Source organism: Pipra filicauda, unplaced genomic scaffold, assembly GCF_003945595.2.
Source record: "Pipra filicauda isolate LSUMZ 115617 unplaced genomic scaffold, ASM394559v2 scaffold442_size550402_pilon, whole genome shotgun sequence".
NCBI classification, from domain to species: domain Eukaryota; kingdom Metazoa; phylum Chordata; class Aves; order Passeriformes; family Pipridae; genus Pipra; species Pipra filicauda.
Window position 1 is genome coordinate 111,297 of NW_024104579.1, and position 22,861 is coordinate 134,157.

The following is a 22,861-nucleotide window of genomic DNA, read 5'->3' on the forward strand; positions in this document are numbered from 1 at the left end:
TTCCCGTCCCATTAAAAAAAATATAATAAAAAAAAAAAAAAAAAAAAAAAAAGGAAGCGGGAGAGCGGGAGGCGGCAGTTGAGAGGAAGTTTGGGCGCACGCGGGGAACCGCGAGCAGCCCCGGGGGCGGTGCGGGGGCGGCGCGGGGGCGGCGCGAGCGGCGGCGGGGCCGCGCGGGCGGGGGCGGCTCCCGGCGCTCGGCGGCGGCAGCGCGGCCGGTGCTGTCCGCGCGCGGCGGTGCTGAAGGGCGCGCGCCCCGCGCCACCTCCCCGCGGCGCCTCGCGGCCGCCTCGCTGCTCCCCGCGCCCGCTCCGGCTGGGAAGCGCCGCGCTGGGAACTGCTGCTGCGAGTTTCGCTCCGGACTGCTGGCGCCGTCTCTGGACCGCGGCGGGCCCGCTCTTGGCTTTGTTAAAGGAAGAAGTGTTCCTCTCTTTGCGATTTGCACGAGGACCCGGCGAGCTGGTTTTTTAATTATTTTTTTTTTTTTCCCCCTTGCGGATTTTAGTCACTCTTGGACAAGGTAAGCAGCATTACTAATACCTATCTATCTATCTGTATTTCACATAAATGGGTGCCAGATGGGATGGAGGAGCTGGCAATTAAAGGCAGAGCAAAGTTGGAACCCTGTCAGCCCTTAGGTCGGTGTAGGGGTGCAGTTTTCGGTGAAAAGGGCTACGTGAACAAAAGATGAATATGAATGAGAAGTTAAGAGGCTTATTTTTATTGAAAACTGGCTCTTAGGGTAATGTTTGGATGTTTGAGAATATTTTTTTTTTAGAAATCTTGATTATTATAAAAATGTCTCAAAAGACGTTACAGAACCTTCTTTGTATAAACACCAGGTTTGGAGGACTAGACAAGCTCCGACTGATTCTGTCCGAGGGAAGAGGGGATATGTGAGGTCATTCTGGCAAGTAGAGAGTAAAGTAGGAATTAGCGAGGATTTAAAAGAATAGCCCTGTGTTGCTCTGCGTTCTTGTGCGTGCCTGTATGTGTGTGTAACAGAAGGACGGTGATACCTTGTTAGCTGACGAACAATTCGGCAGTGTAACGCTGTGAACTTGTGAAACAGCACCTTTATGAAAAGGATCATCACCACCTCTACCTCCAAGGTCAATATGCTCTGTGTGTGTCCATGAAAGTTGTGGGGTTTTTTTCCTTTGATGTTGGCTGAACATCAGGCCTGCCTCCAGGCTGCAGCTAGGCGTAAATGCAAATCTTGTATTTAATAATACTGTGTTATGTTGCATTTCTAGGACTGCTGTTGTTGGTATTTGAATAGAACTGAGAAACGTGGGCAGATGAAGTGTTCTTTCAGCACTGTTTAACCTTTCACAAGCTTGGTAGGGAGCTCTGCTTCAGCGAGGAGTTTGCTGCTGCTTCTGCGAGAGTTGTCAGAGTTGTGCACATGCAGAGCTGAGTGCCACACAGGGATTTCTGCACAAGTGGAGCTGAGTGCCATGCAAGGATTTCTGCACACAAAGAGCTGAGTACCACACAGGGATTTTTGTCTGAGATTAAGGCTGATTACAGAAGGAATAGGCTGCTGCTGGTAGTCAGTGCTACTGTGATGGTTGAACAGAACAAGCAGGCAAATGAGGTCCTCACCTTGTATTTTTCAGGATTATGTAGCGCTTCATACTCTTTTGGCTGTGATAAATTTTCTTGGGAACTGGGACCTAAACCACAAGTATTTCTCTGCACAGTTGCCCTGCGGAAGTGCTAGCAGTTGTAGTAACTGTGAGCATAAGGTAACTTTTGCTGATGAGATGAAGCTGATGAAAAGAGGCTGTTTCATAGTGTTGTAGCTTTTTTTTTTTTTGTGCTCCTACATAATTTACTTAATGTTAAGGTGGGTTGTTTATACTCTAGCTGATGAAAAGCACACAGTAAAAAGATAACCATCGGGCAGCAGCACAGAGCTACTGAAGAGTAAAATTGAAAGCAAGCAAATTAAGGAGAAAGTTGTTTAGGTTGCCAAGGCTTTCATTACATTTGGGTAGAATTAGGAAATATGTTTTACTGTTCTGTCCCCCTGCCCCTCCCCTCTCTCTAATCACAAAATAACTGTTTCTTTCTTCTCTCAACATTAGGGAAAGAAAGTTTATTACAGAGCACTTGCACTGCATACAAACCTTCATTAATAGTCTACCCTACCCATAAGTTAGGACAGCTCTTAGCATCTGTCATTGACATGAATATTAATTCTCTTTGAAATATTTTGATATAATTTTGAATGATGCTTTTTAAGGTATGGAGATTCAGGATGCTTACTTTCTAAAGTAGACATTACAAAAATATTCTGAAAAAGTTATTTTGAACTATGTAGTGTAGACAGTACAATAACCGAGGGGAACCTCCCCCACCAACAGAATAACCCCCAGCCCATTAATTATATGGCCGAACTTTTGATGTTTATACAGGGCCTGAACCTGCAAATCCTTGTTCACTTGAGTAGTCTTTATTAATACATATAGTCCTGTTAACAGGAAAAAAGACTATCTCCGCCATTACATAATTAAAAGTCATTGACCTTGTTGAGATCAGTCATTTTACCAACATCAATCACATGATAAACTTTGATGCTAAGACATTAATCTTGTGCTTTTAAATTTATGTCTTATATCTGATTTTATTTTTCTATGTAATGTTTTGCCTTCATTCATACTAGGTTGCTTTACTTTGTAAATCATGTTTAAAAAAGGGAGATTTTAAATGGTATGTAGACTCAGAAGGGAGCAAAATGGCACTGCTATTTTTCAGCAAAATGGTGTTCTAAATATACGTATACATCCAGTGTGGTCCATAGCCATTTTGGTCACTGGTTCTAATTAGAAAAAGTCTGTCTTCAGTAATAAACTTTCTTCAAGCATATTTGTAAACTTGAAAGGATATGATTTGGTATAAAATGCAGTTCCAAGGCCTTTATCATCACCACGCAACAGCTGAGAAAACCCCACATGTTAATGACTTGCCAAACAGCTCACTGCAGAACTAATGAAAAATCAGGGAAGAGTTTTGTTATAAAAACAGGATTCAAGGAAGCTCCCTGTTTAAAGAGCTACTTTATAGACCCTGCTTGTGCTGAGCAACACACAAAGATATGTGTGTGAGGGAATATACCTATAACTAATGAAAATATCAACACATGCACAACCTGTCAGGGTTCCAAAAGTTACTTTTGAAAGTGGATCACTTGGTTATTTGCTGGGCTATGGCCCTTGACAGCAAATGGTAATCAGTAAAAGCCCAAACGCTGTGGTTGCTCAGTTGTAGGTGTGTTCTAGACTTACCTAATCATGTCAGTGTGTCATTCAGATTTGTTTGTGTGTGAGTTTATCCAGTAATCCTCAATATTTGTTTAAAAAAGCAAAGATATTCAATTTTAGAAGAAAAGAACTGTTACAATCACACAAATTATGTCTTTAATACATACCAAATTTTTATTTTCCTTAGATAAATGCATGCTGTTCATGTGACTTTATATAACATTTTAGAAAATGTAAATTTTTTGTCATTCTTCTCTGACTTTTAGAGACTAAAACAGTAATGAAAATAAGGCTCTGCTCAGTTTTGTTAGTTATAAACCTAAATATAAAGGTGGAACTCCAATAGGAATAATTCTGCCTTTTAATGAATCTGAACTTGGCTTTGATTTCTCAAAGGTAACAGGTCAAATGAAATTGAGGAAGTCAATTCTGAATATTTTTCTCCAATTTGGCAAATATTATGGGATAATTCTGGATGTTAAATGTTGCAGGAGTAATTCTGGACATTAAATATTACAGGAATGAATCACTGACTCAAGGGGAAGCAATGAATTAAATGCCACCCTTGACTTTGTTTTTCAGGCTTTCTAAGCAAAAGTGGGACAATAATCATTAATTATTCAGTGTAGCTTGGCCTATTATGGTACTTAATTTTAAAGTAAAATAATTTGATTAGCAAGTTTGTTTGTAAATCTGTTTAATCCCATTTTTCACTTCAAACTTTTTTTTTTTCTGAAGCATAGGGAATAGCTGTCAGCAAATGAAAAGATTGGAAACTTGTTTGCATAAGATATTATACATATTTAATACAGTGTGCTTTTCCTTGGCTCTTGGTAGACAGAAAAGACAAAGAACATATTTATATTATTAGAAGAGCAGTAAGATGAAATTTTTCTCTGTAGTAAGGAGACATTGAGAAGGCTATGGGTTGACTAAGAGTTGTAAATATTGCCATGTCAAACTCCCTCTAACACCTCCAATATCAAGGATTACTAATGCCCAGGAAAAATATTCAAGAGAAATCAAGAGGCTCATTCTCTTTTCTGCTATTTTACAAGATCTTTCTTTAGATTTTGGGTTAAAGTCTTGTCTACTAGAAGGTAGGTCGTGTTCCTTTCCAGCAGTTGCATTTATTAACAGATATGTCTTCATTCGGATGGACCAATGCAGATCAAGAATTTTCTGTACAATTACAGCGGCAGAACTACTTCAAAAATGTTCCCTTATTGCCAGTATCTCTCATTTCCTCTATGCCGTTGTTACATCTGTTTGTATTGGCTAAATGTACTGGTCAAGGGAGGTTGCTGTGGTCTAGCCAGGTATGGGCCTTACCAAGTGGCTATGGGAATGACTTGAAAATATGTATTTGTTATCTATTTTTAGCTTTACTTGATAGCAATGTTTATGCAGGTATTTACCCTTACTACCCTATTCAATTAATCACTCTTTTTTAGCATACACTATGTGTAATTAGTGGTGAATTATTTGGCTGCATTGCTGAGTTGTGCAAAACTTAAGAAAACAAGAAGTTCTAAAGAGTTAAAAGACAGGAGAGCTGGCAAAGCTTGCACTGACTGCTTGAAGTAGGTTGAAGTTCACAGCTTATTTGCATTTGAATTAACTGAGGTTGGTGTCCAACAGTGCTTTTCAGAGTAGATTTCAGAAAGACTTTTTTGTCTAATAAAGTTCTTGAAAATGTTAGATGGAAGATGAAGGATATTTAAAATACTTCTTTCTTTTCCTGACAGGGAGAGCTTTTTTCTCATTTTACTCCAAGTGAGGCTTATTGTAATCTGAAATATTTTTACCACTGAATAGGCGGTCTTGTGGTAAAAAGCCACTATCATTTTTAGATCAGAATATTAAAAACTTTCTGAAAGTATTTTTAGTTCCTTCATAGAGAATTTCTTAATATCTACAAAAAGAAATAAAATAGTCTGAAAACAGCTCATAACTTCAATCAGATAAAATGTTATTAATTACTAAAAATGTTCTTTTATTAAGTGATAGGAACTTCTAGATTATTACTTTACATGCATTTGCTTCCATAAGGAAACAAAATGTTCTAGTGTCTTTCTGCATTGTAACTCTGAACTATACATATTTCCATTAATATAACAAAACTTTGTCTTCCTAAATAATATGTAAGTCATTATACTTCTAATCACATTTAAATAAATGAATGAGCAATGAAACAAAAACAGGTAGAAAATTCTTACGTGATGGGTAATGGAAATAAACTTTGTTTTTAAAGAGCTTCAAAGTTCAACATTTCAAGTTCTGTTTTTTTTAAAATATATTTTCTTATGTAAACTTTACTTAAAACACCACCATAATTGATAATATATGTTACTTATGGGTTTTATTAAATTTTGTTGAACATAATTGCTAGGAAAGAAAAAAAAACACTTTCACATCATTCTGGTAGATCCATGGAAATCTTAATTCGTAATAAGTACAACTTTTGATTCTGTTACAGACTGAATATACTCCACTAATATTACAATTATATAAATAATTGAGGACTGTATTTGACACAGTCGTGTCCTTTCAGTGATAACAAGAAACATGCAAGATTCAAACACAGTATATAAACAGAAAAGACTAGTATTTACTTTCTGAGAACAAACTTCAGTGTAATGGAAAGGTAATGCACATGAATAAATGACCGATTCACAAATGCCTATCTTTTAGAGTTGCAGTCTGAATTTTTATTAATACAGCAGCTAATAGCCTACTGTACCTAAGTAAAAGATGAGATGCACCATGTTGGTTTTGAAAATGCTTTTTGCATTTATCTTTTAAGAGAAGGAGAATTTTTTTGTCACATTTTGGAGAGGTTTTTGTCCCTTCTGCATCATCATTTCTAGCAGAGTCTGTTTTTCCCTCCTAAGGGTCTGTTTTGAGTCTTAAATTAACAAAAAGCAGAAGCTTTTAAAAGACATGAAGTTTGTACTGCATCTTGGTAACTGTTCACTTTTTATGAAAGATTTGAGATTGTTGAACCTGTAGAAAGAAATCTGAGTGAGGTACCTTTGGTAAAGGCAGATTTTCTCAGTATTTTCCAGGTATTAACTCAGGTCTGAGAAACGAATGCTCAGAAAACTGTCAGAAAGACAGTATCAGTGCAAACTCTGATATTATCAAAGAAAGAATGGTTTGCACTGCGGGGGATCTTAAAGATCCTCTAGTTCCCACCCCCTGCCATGGGAAGGGACACCTTCCACCAGACCAGGCTGCTTAAAGTCCATCCAATCTGGCCTTGAACACTTCCAGGGATGGAGCGTCCACAACTTCTCTGGGTAACCTGTTACAGTACCTCATCACCCTCATAGTGAAGAATTTCCTCCTAATACACACAATCTAAACCTGCCCTCTTTCAGTTTAAAGCCATTTACCCCTGTCCTATCACTGTATGTCCTTGTAAAAAGTACCTCTCCATCTTTCTTTTAGCCTGCCTTTAGGTACTAGAAGACTGCAGGCTGAACAACCCCAACTCTGAGCCTGGTGAGATGCTACATAGTAGAGGGGCTTCAGCCCTCTGATCACCTTGGCAGCCCTCCTCTTGACTCACTCCAACAGGGCCACGTCCTTATGTTGGTGTCCTCAGAGCTAGATGTAGTACTCCAGGTGGGGTCTCACAAGAACAGAATGGAGGTGGAGAAGCACCTCCCTAGATCTTCTGTCCACAGTCCTTTTGATGTAGCCCAGGATAGTGTTGTCTTTCTGGGCTGCAAGTGCATATTACTGGATCATGTTGAATGTGTCAACCAACATCCCTAAGTCCTTCTCCCCCAGGCTGCTCTCAATATATTCTCCACCCAACCTATATTTGTGCTTGGGATTGCCCTGATCCAGGTGCAGGACCTTGCACTTGGCCTTGTTGGACTTCAAGAGGTTCTCACAGGCCCACCTCTCAAGCCTGTCAAGGTCCCTCTGGATGGCATCCCTTCCCTTCGGTATGTTGACTGCACCACGTGGTTTAGAGTCACTGGCAAACTTGCTGATGTTGCACTCGATCCCACTGTTCATGTCACTGACAAAGATGTTAAATAGTGCCAGTCCCAATACCAACCACTTAGGAACACCACTTGTCACTGCTCTCCACTTGGACATCAAGCCATTGACCACAACTCTGGGTATGACCATTCAGCCACTTCCTTATCCACCAAGTGGTCCACACATCAAATCCATTTCTCTCTAGTTTAGATAAATAATTTAAATTAATGAAATTTAAATTAAATTTAGTTATTTATTAAATAGTAGCATCTTATTTTGACAGCAAGCCCTTCTTTTCTCTCCACTCTGTTTCAAGATGGAAACATAAGTTCAGCTCGTCATCTGTTTTTGCAGTGGAAAGGCCACAGAAAAAGAATGCTCTTCATGACAGTACATTTGGTTTGTCCTTGTAAAATGGAATTAAGTTGCATGGGTACTCCCTCTCCTTGCAACAGCCAAGGTTAGCCATAACCTCAGCTTCAGAGAGAAATCGATGTTTTTAATCTTGAGGGCTGATTTTTAAGTTGAAATACAGTTCATCATATTGCTGTTCTTCCATATTATCAAGTACTTTGGCAGAGGTAATTCTTATTTAAAATAAACTGGAAGACACACAGCACCAGGTTAACATAGTTTGATGACTGATTATATTTCTCATTTATTTCCTAGGCCTTTTAAGGTGAATGGATCTTAGCTAGTATAGCGGAGAGTTAAAAATATTCTTTTATAAATTTGTTGGTCCTCTAACATATATGTTATGCTTCTGTCTTTCATTAATACTACCTTTATATTCTCATGTAATTCAAAAACCCAGCAATAATTAGTGCTATGGCAGTATTTCAACACAAAGATTATATTTCTTTTTTAACTTTTATGATTTTTTGCTCAAGGCTGCCTTTGATAAACTGTAATATTCTGTAAAAAATTTTCTACACATTGATGCACATGGGCTGATTTAGTTCTTTCCTTGAGACACTGAAAGAAAAAAACATAATTAACATCACTCCTGAGATTTAACTTTTGTATTATGCTAATTATTTTTTGAACTGGAGACAGTTTTTCAAGTGAATTTAAACTGTGTTGCTTAGCTGTAATTGCATTTTAGTCTACTGTCTAATAATAGACTGTTTCTCTTATTTTATGCTTGGAGAATTATTGTCAGAGAAATATTTCAACAATCTGCATTTGTATGTTCTTGTTGCAGTCAGTGGGGTGGGGGGAGGTTAGCTGCACCTTCGGGATTTCATTTGAAACATTACTAGAGTGCTTCAAGCATCAGATCTTAAAATTCGTGTCCCCAAAAGACCAAAAATCTAATATTTTAATACATTCATGTCCTTTATATCTTTTCTGAGTAATAGTCATATTCATCTACTGCTCTAGGCTCTCAGTAATCTCTTTCATGCGTAAGTAAACTTTTAAAAGAGCTGCTATGCTTGTCTTTGTACAAATATACATTATATACACATAAAACCTTAATAAATCTATACTGAAAATTTGATTTATATTTCCAAAGTCTCAGACATCAATATAAAAATAAAAACCCTGTTATGATTTCTGAGATAGAACAACTGTCACATTAATAAAGAGATATAAATGAAAGTTTGTGATATAATTTGCTGCTGTAATGATTTAGACTGCTTTTATTAATTTATGTGTTGCATCTGACTCCTTCATGAACAATATGAAATATTATGACTAATAATTTTGTTTTTATCATTCTCTGCTTTCCTTTTAGGAGACCAAAAGTCCAATTTTAGTGAGTTATTCTTGTATTTTTGATAATCTGGGTACGTTCCTGGAGTTATCATGAGTAAATGGTGGAAAAGGGCCTAAAGAGCTGATCATGAAGTTCCTAATGTTTAAAACAATAAGCAGAGAGTCTTGTAACTTTGTTCTTTTTTTTTTTTTAATGAAGAAAGTGAACGGAAGGTGAACTTCCATATATGCATGGAAATTCTCAGTTTTAAAATTTGTGTTATTTAAGTATTAAGTATTACGTATTGTCCATGAAGAAAAATGTCTTCACTAAAAGGATGGTCAGGCATTGGAACAGGCTGTTCAGTGGTTGAGCCACTGTCCCTGGAATTGTTCAAGAAACATATGGATGTGGCACTTCAAGATATGGTTTATCAGGGAACATGGCGGTGCTGGGCTAACCATTGGACTCAATGATCTTAGAGGTCTTTTCCAATGATTAATGATTCTATGATTCTACTGAATTTGGGCTCTTCCAAAAAGAACTACAAGAAGAGTTGTAATGTTATATATAAGTATTGCAAAAATCATTAATAGTTGATATTTTTTTTTAAAGATTAAAAATAAGTAAAGACTAATTTTAAACTTCCCATACACCTGAGATTCTTAAGGTCTCAGATTATTATTTTGATTTTCAACATTAATTTTCTTATCCCAGCATGCAGCTGAAGAATGCTGGGGTATTTTGATTTGTATCCATCAACAACCCTGCAAAAACCAGTTTGATGTTTGTAAGAAAGGAAAAGATTTGGTAATTTGGGGGATTCTTAAGCATTGGTTAACCATTTCTGAACAGAAGTGGATTTCTGAGGTGACTGTTGGTAAAGTCAACTGATTTACAAGCCACAGCTAATATGGGAAGTCAAAAAGGAAAACCACGTGCTGAAAAGAGTTTATTGCAATCACTCAAGTCAGTGAATATTTGAGGACAAGTAGCTTCTCAGTATACTCTTTGTTTTGCCTGTAGACAAGGTTTGTAAGCCAATAATCATTATGAATTTTTTGTTGCTTTTGACTAATGTCTGAGGGATCAGTTCTCTTACAATCCTGTAATAACTGCATCAGAATTATTTGTGTGGGACAGATGTGATGCATTCTAACCTTCTTCTATTTCTGGTATTTATGTCCAGCAGTAATTATGCATTTAGTTTTTCCTTTTAAATTGTTTTTTTCCTCCCTATTTTTGATGGTTATCTATTTCACAAATGGCTCCTTGGTCTCAAAAAGCCAGCTTTTTTTGTGTTAAAGTTTGCATACTTAATTATCTATAACAGTATGTAAAACTGTTCATCATGCAGCCCTGCATAGAATACACAATGTCAACTGTAAGACTTCACAAGTTAAAACACCTCCTTTAGGAACTTAAACTGAGACACAAAGAAATAGAAAAGTGCTACTGAAAAGAGTCAAACTGTTTTCAGTCAGCATACAACACAAATCTAAAAGAATATGCAATTTGCAGTGGAGGTTCAGCTGATTTACAAAGGCGAGTGATAAAAGTGAAGCTTCAGAGTTGAAGTTTCCTGATTGAAAATGGTGCATCTAGGCAAATAGATGAATCAGAAGTTTGTTAATAAGTACAACTGGAGGGGAAACACCCAGAGGAAGGCTTTTCCATAGTAAATATTTTTACAATATATTTATCATTATTTTACATATCATATTTGTTTATAATATTTACATATATATTTACACTATATTATTTATTGTATTTACAATAATTTTATCATATAAAGCCAGTGAGAAAAAAGCTGGTATCATCACTATCTCTCTATCCATATCTGTATCTATATGTCTTTGAGTTTTTGAACATCAAAAAGTACCTTTTAATAAGTGTTGCTCATAAATTTCTAATTAAGGACATTTCTGAGTTTACCTAGTCTCTCAAGGTTATCAAGAAAGGAAGTACAGAAAATAAAAGGCTATGTTTTCTAGGAGCTGGGCAGTAAGAATACTACTACTCCATTTGGCTTGTACTAATATGCATCTATACCCAGGAAATCTCTCATAACTTCTCACAAATGAAGGGTCAGAATTTGGCGGATCTGGGCTTAAAAAACAGATCGGAAAGTGAAGACAAAAATCTAGTAATTGTGTATATAAATTAACAGAAACTTTAGAACGTGTTCTTAAATATTCTTGGAGGGGAGGGAATTATGGACTGAGAAATATTTTTTCTGTTGCTCCATGTTAAGAGATAGTGCAATTTTTCTCTTCAGCTGGAATTAAATTTTAGTTTAAAATATTTAGGCAGGGGGCAAAAGCCTTTGACCTATTTAACTAGAGAAACTGTTCATGTTTGCTGGATATCACAGCACCTGCTAGGAGTAAAAACATTGATGAAATAATCCTAAACGAGAAGAACATTACTCATGGTCCAACAAAAGAATGAAGTTGTGAAGTAGCCACTTCCCTTAAATACACAAAGGAAAGAAGTCTGCAATAGCTTAACTTGTGACATTGTAGCTACTTTTCTTGCTACCAGTTTCTAGTGGGAAAAAATTGTGGAATTACTAGTGGAAAAATAGAAGAAAAAGAATAGCTTTTTTGTGCTCTCAGACTGACTGAAAAGTGGTATGGTTACATTTACATTAATATTATCAAAGCAGTGAAAAATATGAGGATAAATCAGATGCCATATATGCAGCTCCACACTTAATTACTAGAAGACCACTTCCGTAACTAAGATTATGGTATTTTTTTGAAATTCACTTCCCCCTTTTTATCCTTGCATGTATGTTATTTCTGGCCGTATTCAGGAAATATTATAAAATTAGAGCCAATCTAACAACAGAAGAATATCAGTGGTAAAAGTCTGTATTACTAAAGAAGACTCCTAAATTACTGGATGCTCGTAAAGGGCTGTTATGATGCATAATGTCAATTTTTTTTTTTGTTATGTAATGAAACAAAATAAAACACCCACCCTAAAACCTAGAATGCTGCTCTAGAATGGATGTTTACAATAGATAAAATAATAGACAACTGAGAGTCCCAATAGCCAAAATATCCCTATAGTATTATTTCTAGTGGGTGATGATAGCCTTATGGTTATGTTATTCTAGAAAGAGATTGATGTAAGGCAAACAGGGGCTGCGTTTATCCTCCTGGGCATGTTTCTGATACCCCATTATGATTTAAAAAAACCCTCAAAATGAAACCCAAACCAAAAAGCTGGAAGGGGCTATCTTGCCCAGCTTTGTAAATGGTTCTTTCGGAGTTGATTTTAAATATTCTCTGTCTAGATTTGTATTCCCTTAAGCTTTTAGAGTAGCCAATACTGCGGTAAAATGTAGATGTGAATCCAGGCTATCTTTCATGGATGATGTTCAAAGAAGTCAAGTAACTTTGGAAATAAAGAGGATACCTTTAATGGCACCTACTCTCTTTTCTCCCCAGTGTATATCGTGCATTAACATATTGGTCACTCAGCTGCAGGGAACTTGGAGGCTGTAGTACTCTTGTGGACCATGAGTAGGGAGCAGTACTCAAACTGGAGCTTGTGCAGTTGGTGTGGCAGGCTTTAAGAATAGGAGGCTGCCCAAGCAGCCAACTGCAGGAGAGAACAGCAATGGCTCTGCTCTTGTTTTGTTTCCAAGTGTTCAATGTGGTAATTGCAGCCACCGGCTGCAGTGTCAGCGCTAAGGGTTGGCAATCTTTTATTAAGTGAAAAATTAGGGAATATGAGCAATATGTACTGGTACCTGGGATATCCCTGCTACTTCCTTAAATTCATCCCCTTTTGCCTCATCTCCTACACCATGACACTAAGATAAACAGTGAACCTGATGCATCAGTTTGGTCCCTGTATGTACTGCCTTTATCCTTCTTTGACACTCTCCTTTTCTTCCTGCTGGAACTTTCTACTGACACAGGACAGAGTCCAAGGCCTTATTTTTGGAGGAGCCAGACAGAGAAGGTTTGACCTGTGTTTGCTATCAGCTGTGGTTTGAGGTGATCTGTGTGCTGTCTTACTCTGAAGCATAGAAATTGTTACCCCCTCTCTTCATTGAATGTGCAGATTCCTTCATTTAAGCAATTTTAAGTTTTAAGACATTGAAGATAGATGAGAAAGAAAGGTAGATTTCCCCCTCTGTATCTAGGCAGGGTAATCCTGATTTTTCAATGTTGGCCAAATCAACAAGACTGTAAATAGTTTTCAGATTCCATTACATGTTGCTGAACCAGATGAAAAAAAATTTTTTTTTTGCATATATAACCTCCTGCAAAATAACTTTTGAAAACCTTTTCTCTGTTTTGATAGCTTTCTCTGTTTTGTGGCTTACAGAAAATATCATCTGCTTAGCAAGAAATGTTTGAAATTGCTGAAGGGTAGGCATTCTCAGACCTTCAAAATACAGAGGCAAGAGACATTTCAGTTCTAATAGCACAGGGATGCTTACGTGAGTCAGCACCGAGGATGCATTCGTGCCGACGGTAACTGATTCATCAATAAAGAGTCTGTATGTAGCTGCAGCATTTGGACATTTGCCACCAGTCATCTGATCAGCATTTGACAGAGCAGTTGGAATGCAATGTTCAGCAATGTCTCCTGGCTCCTGTTCATGAGTGTTGCACTTCACAGAGGTATCCTAGACAATCCCAGAGTCTATGTGGTTACTCAAAAATGGGGAATAGCGTCAAGGTGGGATGACAAAGGGAGTACAGACTTACATTTCAGGGAGATGGAGTGGTTACTCTTGAGGCTGTAGCTTCAGAGAAAGATGGGATGTTCTTGCCTCTGCGCACGGTTCATAGCAGAGGTGATATAGAGAGTCTGGTGGTGACATCTGAGCTCTAATTTCTTGCTGAAATATACTTTTTTTTTTTTTTTTTTTAAGAAGCTCCTTCTAGGGTTTCCTGGTACATTGATGATGAAAAGTTCATTCCAGTCAATTTTACATTAACTTTTTTCTGTATTTCTATTGTATAAGCAAAATTGAAGATATTTACCTTTTTGCCTTTCCAAAAATAACCAAAAAACACCAAATAAAATACTTCAAAAATTGAAAAAAGGAAAATATGTACAACTTTTTTTTTTAGGTCAATAATTGAACACAAAAAATTTGTTTTCAATGTATGATACAGTGGTGGTTGAGGAGAGACAAAATACTTTCCTTTCACATACTACCAGTTCATCACCACATACTGTCTGCTCCTTTCTTTATTTGTGTTATCATCATTCCAATCTTCTTAGAAGTAACAGTTTTTTCAGCTAATGAATTATTGAAAAAAAATCTTATTTTACAATTCTGTTTAGCTACAACCTAATCAGAACATTGTAGGTTTTCTGATTTGCTGTCGACTTTCCAGTATGCAGTTGGAAGGTTTTTCTCTAGTAGATATATTAGAGCAATCTAAAAACATGAACAATAAAAACCAGTAAAATAGTATAAGACAGTTAAAACATAGCAGGCAATGAAGTTTCTGATCCTATTGAACAGGATTGTGAGCATTACAATAAGAGAAATGCATTGTTTTATTAGAAATACCTATGCAAAATTTAAAGAAGGCTGCAGTTGTTCCATGGATAATTAGTATGTCCTATAATGATACACTAAATTTACTGTATATAGTAGAATGTAAAAGACCAAGTCAGCTGTCACAGTCAATTTTTTTTTCACCAGGTATGATAGGGTGATATTTTTTGTTCTATAAAATCTCAGAACTGTATGTGTTTCCTTCCTATTATGCTCAGTCTATTAATTTCATTTGCATAAGGAGAGAAGATCCTTTTTTTATTCACTTGGACTTTAATGTCCAGGCACATTGCACTGGGAACTCATACCAGCTTTATGACTGACTGAACAAGTGTGATTTTCTGTATTGTGCTGAATTCAGGCTCATGAAGAAAGTTGACCTTTCTGGCAGTAAAGAAGAAAGTGAGTCAAGTCATCACAAAGCAGGAAAGAGGAGAGGCGAAAAACTCCACAGAAGTTAAATTGAAAAAGAGAAAATACTTATAACTATTTTGGCTATTCAAGTATAGAACACTTTCCTCTATTTGTATGTTTCTGTGAACTGTATGAATGGAGATAGGTTTTTGTTTCCATCCTTGTGAAGGTTTTCACTAAGTCCTTTAAATAGGGTAAAATTCTGGACCCAACATATCACATGTTGTTTTTTAGAGTTGTTTTCATGTTGTTAATTAGGTCAGGATTTCATTGGTAGTTAATTATATTAATGTGGACCCTAGGGGAGAGTACTGGAGGGTAAAAGTGTTTTTGGTTCAATCCTGATAAGGACAAACTGCCCTCAGCTACAAATAGTCCTTGTTTATTTAAATAGCTGCAACATTCATCAGTCCTTTTGGTTACTGATTGAACTGTGCTTCGATCCAATTATGCCAAAATCCGTATGCATCTTTATTCTCTGCAGTTTGATAATTTTATATTTCTTATCAGTGTTCACACTGTTGTGTATACTCCTCTCTGTCATACCAGAGTGCGTCCTTCTGTGTTTGAGGAACTCATGGTTTCTTGCATGTCGTAGGCTTTCCCATGTCACATTTCTCTCTGCTATGCACTCTGGTTATCTTCCCAACCTTTGAAGGCTGCTGAAACGCTATTACCTCTGCTCCCAGTACCTTCTATCTTTACATTTTAGTGGTTTAGGACTTTGTTTTCTTTTTTAGTACTTCATAATTCTTTTGTTACTTCAAATCCAATTAGAGGTTAAAAACCCAAACCTGTCTATTCCAGTCTTTCCATTTTCATGGTGGTCTTGAGCAACAATTTCCAGGTGGGTTGACTTTAAGCCAGCTGAGTTATTGAAAGATGTCTTTCACTGGCTGAAAAAGATGGGATCTATGACTGTTGGCTAGAGCACTTCAGCGCAGTGAGTTTCAAAGATGTAAAGGGATAAAATCATAACATTAAACAGAACATTTAATAGGAAGAGATTATAATGGCTGTTTGAATTAATGACAGACATATGGTTTAGCATTCATTCAAGGAGTTCAAGAACACAGAGGTTTCAATGATTTTGTTGGTAACTACTGTTTTACCGAATGCCAGAATTTCCTTGAATAACAAAAGGGAACATAATAATAACCCTCGAATAACATAAGGGTGGTAGATTAGCATATCATAGCAAATAGGTAGAATTTCAGTCTTTAATTTAGCAGTTTACCTCTTTAAAAAAGAAGTTGCATCTTAAGACACCATTTTGCCTTTTCTAGGATAACTGCTCAAAAATACACAACGATTTACTGTGGAAGTGTCAACAACTGTTGTTTCTTCTTCCATTTAATTAATAGCAGCAGTATTTTATTTAAAAAGACAAAATTAAAAACTTGAAAACCAAAATATTTGTCTTTTCTAGTATTAACATTATCAAACTATTCACATGAGTTCTAAGCTGGCAAGTTTTCTCTTTCTGATTTCATAATATGAAGCAGTTGAATTCCCATCGGTTCAGATACTGCCATGATGGTAAACATTAATCCTCTAGGATATTAGGGAACCAGCTGTGACAAATTTGCTTAGTGAGGAAAGAAAGAGACCACCCTGCTAACAGTATAACTTTCACAAACTAGCACTTGCATATATCAATGATGTCAACCACCCTGATGTTGATATTGAAGTCTTAGGAAAAGATTAGATCAATAAATGCAACACAGATCCATTAAAAATATTCCTCTGAGATGTGTGAAATGTAGTACCTTCATTTTGTTCTTATTTCTTTAATATTAAAGAAATTAAAAGACCATGTGAAGAACATGCTAAGAAAGGTTTAAAATTTTCATTTCTCATTTTATTATAACTAATTGAAACTTGGGTCACAAACAATGAGACATCTGTGAGACATCCTTTAAATAAATAAATAAATAATATACGGAAAATGGTAAGATTAAATTAGAGCATGAAGTTAGCAGCAAAGATTTCACCTAATAAGTGTCCTCACTGAATCTGTGTTTTAGGTGTTTTGACCTTTCACAAATGCCCCTGCCACACTCAGGCCACTTGTGTACAGGCCCACGTGAGCCCCTGTAAACCTCCAGGGCCAATTCCAAAGAAACTCTTCTACAAAAGCCCTGGGCAAATGAATCCTGCTTGCATCACCCCCACAGACACTTTGCTGCCTTGGCTTCTGCTGTTACCCACCAGCACCTGGCAGTGCAAGTGGTGTGAGGGCAGAGAGAGAGAGTAACAATGACAGGCAGGGAAACCCAGCCCTTGTCCTGGCTGCTCACCACGGAGGTGCCTTGAGGTACTTGCCTTGGAGACACCTGTCACGTTTGTGATGTCAACACAAAGACCAAGTGCAGTAATACAGGACCAAGAGTGTAAGGGTCTGCACTCCACCTGCTGGTTGTGCAGTATGGTGGTTTTGCAGTTTAAATTAGAAAAGAAGTGAGGGAGAGACGGGCAGCAATCAGCAGAGGCAGGATTCGTCTGGCATGGCAAGTCCTTTTCATGAGATTTTTTCTAAAAAGTATTTTACTGCATGTGTGTTTCAGCACATGTGCTGTCAGCAGCATTGCTGGCTGTTCCAAAATGATTGTGCCAACCTCTTTTGATGGGTGAAGGATGAAGAGCATGTGCCTGTGCAGTCAGTGGCTGTAGCCACATAAAGTCGCAGCTGAGAGACAGAACAGATTGATGCACAGATGCACGAATTGTTGGCTGCCGTGGCAGAGCTGCACTTCACTGTTGCAAGCCCTGAGCCTGCTGTACGCAGTTAAGGTGACCTAACAACTCTAGTTCAGAGCATGGCTGCCACTTCTGGAGGAGAACTGGAGGGTGACAGCATGAGGTATGCAGTGCGCAAGAGCTGTCAGCAAGTCCTGGGGGCGAGAGCTGCCGTCACAACATTGTAATCTGCTTTCCACATAGCACTTTGACAAGGACAAACTTTGCTTGATATGGGTTATAGCTGCATTCATAGAGAGACTACGATACTGTCTCTAGTAAGATATCTGTCATAAGATTTTTGATGACACAGGCTGTATGAAGATATGGGGCACTAGGGTACAGTAGAGGCAGGCTAATGGGAAAAGACATGCTTTTAGCTAAAACTTCTACTCTTTCGAAGTCAGTGCAATCTAATAATCTCTATTTAGACAAAAAAATGCTTTGTTTGCAGGTGCCTTTCTGCCATGAAACCATCTTAAAAGCATCTTAAGAAATGGTAGCAGTGTATTCTTTCCTGGATGGTTATTTGCATCCATCGTTATATGCAATGAAATCCTCAAAGTCAAGGGCAATGAAGCATGGTTCATATTTATTACTGTAGCTGTATTATAAACCTATTAATAACATTGAATATGGTGACAGAGCTCATGGTCTTTTTCTGATCCACACAAAATAGACAATTAATTTTATGCTTTTTTTTTAAATTGAGATTAGTAGTATGTAAAAGACAGAGACTGACGTCCTGAGAGTATACAGTACTGCTCCTTGATGTGTTAAAAGTGACCTCTTAAATAATACCAGGTTAATATCTGACATGTCTTCTCTTTTAAAGGTGGGAAGAATGCAGTGACCGAACAAGTATTTAAGATTTAATTTATTATACTTTGTAGAGACATTGAGTTGATCAGATAAGTTTATTGGGGTGGAAGAGTTATATCTTCAAATGAATTGTATTTCTGTTCTTCATGCCAAATATCCTGGCTAGTCATCATTTATTTACCCAGAACAGAGTATAATAGCTGAGAAATTTTGGAAAAAAATCTTCTACAATGGGAAATTTATTAATTTTAAATATCTATACATTTTAAAGTAGGACATTCTCATAATTGGTACGTATTTTCACTCTTCATATAAACTCTGGCTAAGCCAGCTTATATTAATTAGATTTTTTAAATACACTGTAAATATACATTATCATATTTGGAACTGGTTGTGTATAATATGATATTTTTTCAATCTTTTCTGTTAAGATTACAGCATGGAGACAGGTAACATAGTGCTTATTATCTATTTGCTAAACTCTCATAGTAACAACCTCTATCCTAGTCCAACAGAGTCAGGCAGAGAGCAAAATTTACATTATCAATGAACTGCTGAGAAGATTAGAAATCATAATAACTTTGAGAAGCAGTACTCACTATGGTGTTGTGAAATATATTAATCATTATTAGATATTCATAAGTAAGGTGTCAGAACTGGGATTTAGGTTGTTTTTCACAAAATATTGAACTTGCAAGGGTGAAAAGCATTAGCAGGAGAGAAAAGGGAGATACAGGTTTGCATTGCATTTTCTCAAGAATTAAAAGAAATTGTCTCCAACTCAGGGGTGAGTAGCTGATCATCAGGGATAATGGTGGGTATTCAGTTAACTTTTCATGTAGTTTCCTTTGTTTAAAAGAAAAAATTACTGAAAAATATTTGAGGGTTCCAGTTCCCTTGGCTAAAGGAGGTGAGTGAGATGCCCTCAGGTATTCCTTCTGTCAATTCAGAAGGTATAGTTCTCCCAGCAATACTCCTCACCCAAGGGTTTTAAGGAACAAACTTGTCACAGAATAAAAGAATCCTCTCATAGATAATAACTTATCAAAAAGTTTTAGAAGTAACTGAAGTGGAAGGAAGTCAATAGTGAGAAAACTGCAGAGTGCATCACATTCATGAATGCTCTGGAAATGTGCTAAAAAGTGAGATGACAGAGCTTTCTGAAAATCAGAAAGAAAAATCTAAATTTGATGCTGAAGAACTTACCGAGCGATGAGAAGTTAGGCATAACCATTATTTGTCCCACATTCTCCACTCTGATGCCTCAGGTTTTAAGGCAAATCTGGGGATGACAAAGAACAATACAAAAGACTCCTACAACACAGATCAATTTAATGCTAAAATAGCACATTAAGGTAATTGTTAATAAGAGAACTAATGCACATGAGGAAAGAAACACAGCATCCTAAATATTTGCATGCAGTGAGGGGAAAAAAAAACCCCACACCCTAATTATTTACGTGCACTGAGTAGCTGTAAATTAGATGTTTACAGAAGATATGGAGTTATTGCTAGTAGTTGTTTAGGGAAGTCAGTTCAGTGTTTATTGGCAGACAAATCATATATAGCATAAAAGATGTACTGGAATATTTTTTTTATTTCCCTCTACATTTTAACCTATAGGCTGTATTATAAATGAGGAATGTGCAGAGAAAGAAACAGGAAAACAGGAAAATGCAGAGGTACAGGTTGATATCTGTTTAAAGAAAGTATAAACCAAATAAATTCATCATATTTCTAAACATGGTTATATAAATATAAAGAAACAACACTCTTCACACCCACATGATGTTATGAAAATAAAAATATACATTAAAAAATGAAGAAGACAGACTTAAGGAGCTAAGTTCCCATCAGTGGATATCAGGCAAATTGGTTAGCTGCAGTTTGTAGCTCAGGCAGTAAATGGACTTGAGGGAATATACTGTGTTATCCCTGCCTCTTTACTTCTTTTAAGCAACTACCATTGGTCACCAATTCAATATTAAGTAGTTATTAAACAATATTTGCCTTTATTTACAGTATCACATCACTGCTTAGTGCAAATAAGCACTTAGTGCAAAGAAGCAACATTTATGGAAACAACACTTTGATTTATAGATGTTTAATGACAGAGCCTGGTGAAGTTGGGAAAAAGTAAAATAAACATTTTAAACACTAGAGTGGTGAAAATATGGGGTGGAATTACTTCTTACTTCTGTGAGGCCCTAGAAATAACTTAAATAATTTCAGAACTGAGTAGAAAACATCAGACTATTCATAATTATATTAATCAGCACGTAAGTTATTATCTTGTCTTGTCCTGAAATCCTTACAGGTATGTAGGAGATGTATTGTAATAGGTAGAGCTTATATTTTGTTAAGTATGTTGCATGAACAAACACATCACTGGAAAAAAATGGTAAAGGTCAGACTGCCTGACAGTCTGATTTCACAACTGTCATAGCAAAACCAAACTCATTACACTGCTTTCAGGGTGATGCCTCAGCAATGTGACAAACTCACAAAGAAAACTATCTGTTCAATAGCATTTCACTGAAATTGTCAAACATAATTGAATAACACTTATTTCTTGGAACATTTCTTTCAAAGCTGGTCTCTCCATGGTCTTTTCTGGCTGTGCATTTGCTTAATTCAGATCCTGAATTTCAGTCTGTGCCATTCCCTGAGAGAGGGAAAGTGAGAGTAATGCCTTATTCATCTTTGATTAAGCCCCCACCCCTTCCAAAGTTCTCGGTAACATATATACTGTCTGGGACATTGAAGTAGAACTCTTTCTTCCACTTTTCGAAGCAGTGATAGCAAAAAAATACAAAAAACTAAGTTGCTTATACTCAAGAGCCCTATATTTCAAAATATTTATTAAAATCTGTATTAATATTGCTTAAAATCTTTTATTTTCAGCGTTTTCCTGTGAAACATAGTTTTGATTCTAACATTTAATTACATTAATCTTTTGTTTGACCTTGAAATTCCTTAAGCCCACTTATCTCCAATTCTAGTGAAAAATACACTACTTAATATATCCTGTGCACTTAATAAAAGCATACTAAGTAACTGTAGTCATTTATATATTCAAGTTTAATGATGTGGAAAGTTTGACAACTTAAAACTCAGTATGTCCTCCATGACTTGAAACAAACTAAAAAAAAAGTGAAGATAAAAATAGTCATATAATAAAAATATAGAAACAACTGCTTTACAAATATACAATTAATGGAGTTATAAATACAGAAGAATGTTATCTAAACACTGAAACATTAAATTCTGCCTGATTACAATTAATGAGTAAACAAGGTCTAGATCATATTGCAAAATTGAGCTCAGAAATATGTCATTTTGCCCTAAAATGCATAGTATAAGCATCCTTCAAAAACACAATTTCTGATCCATTGATAATATAACATTAAAAAGAAAGTACAGAAATCCTTTACTTATCATTTGTGCAGTCCCTCCAACAAGAAAAAAGAAGGAAGTAATTTTAGGTAACATGAGTATATATATATAGACTTGATAACTTATTTCTTTCAGTTCACCTATGTACAGCAACAAAATCTGGAGTTGCAGTAAAGCTTTGAAAAGTAATTTTTCTTCCTGCTCTTTAGTTCAACTCTTTAACCATATAAACCTTTAAGAACAGATAATAATAATTTTTCTTAAAATGAAGACGTAGTACTGTTTTAGGAACTGTGGTTTTGGTAGGAGTTTTAAAAGATGTACAATAAATTCAATTTATGATACCTGGAAAAAAATGGATTTTTTATTTCTAAAAAGGCAAATAATAACTGAAGACACCCTGTATACTTTGGGGATTTTAAGTGGCATCTATCCAAAAAGCTGACTTTTTAAATTTATGTTGAAGTGTTCATCCAAGTAACAGCAATAAAATCAAAAACTGAGCATGTAATAATTTTCTCTTCTTCTGTGCAAGTGCAAAGAATAAGTCTTTCAAGGTCAAACAATTTTCAAGACTATAAGGACCCTATACTTTTATACCACATGAAGCTAAAATATGTACAGTATAGATGGGAGGGTGGTGGAATGTGGCTGCCCTTACCATCTTCTGTGAAATGACTGTTCTCCAACCAAATTTTCATTGTACGGAAAGATATTCCACAAGTGCATAAAGGGGACAAAGCTTCAACTGTGCATAGCTAGTTTTAGCATGCACAAGTGCTAAACTAATCTAATTCTGACCTTGAAAGTCAGAAATAAAGTATTTTCAAAGTTTCTTTTTAACAAACACAAATAAAGGCATGTTTTCTTTGAGATAAAAAGTCAAGATTCTGATTTTTATTATTTCTTTTTTAATTTTTTTTTCCTTTAATGGACTTTTTGTTCCAATAACAACCATACTGAGAACTAACACAGAAATAATGA

The 22,861-nt window shown here is 36.3% G+C and overlaps 1 protein-coding gene across 1 annotated transcript in view; it reads left to right on the forward strand.

Annotated features, from left to right (window-relative positions):
* The first annotated feature begins 256 nt into the window (after positions 1-256).
* FSTL5 (follistatin like 5) overlaps positions 257-22,861 on the forward strand; it is a 291,901-nt gene continuing 269,296 nt past the window's right edge. The window contains exon 1 of the mRNA XM_027732811.2: positions 257-520. The gene's annotated coding sequence lies outside the window, so the exon portion shown is untranslated. The remainder of the gene's footprint in view (positions 521-22,861) is intronic.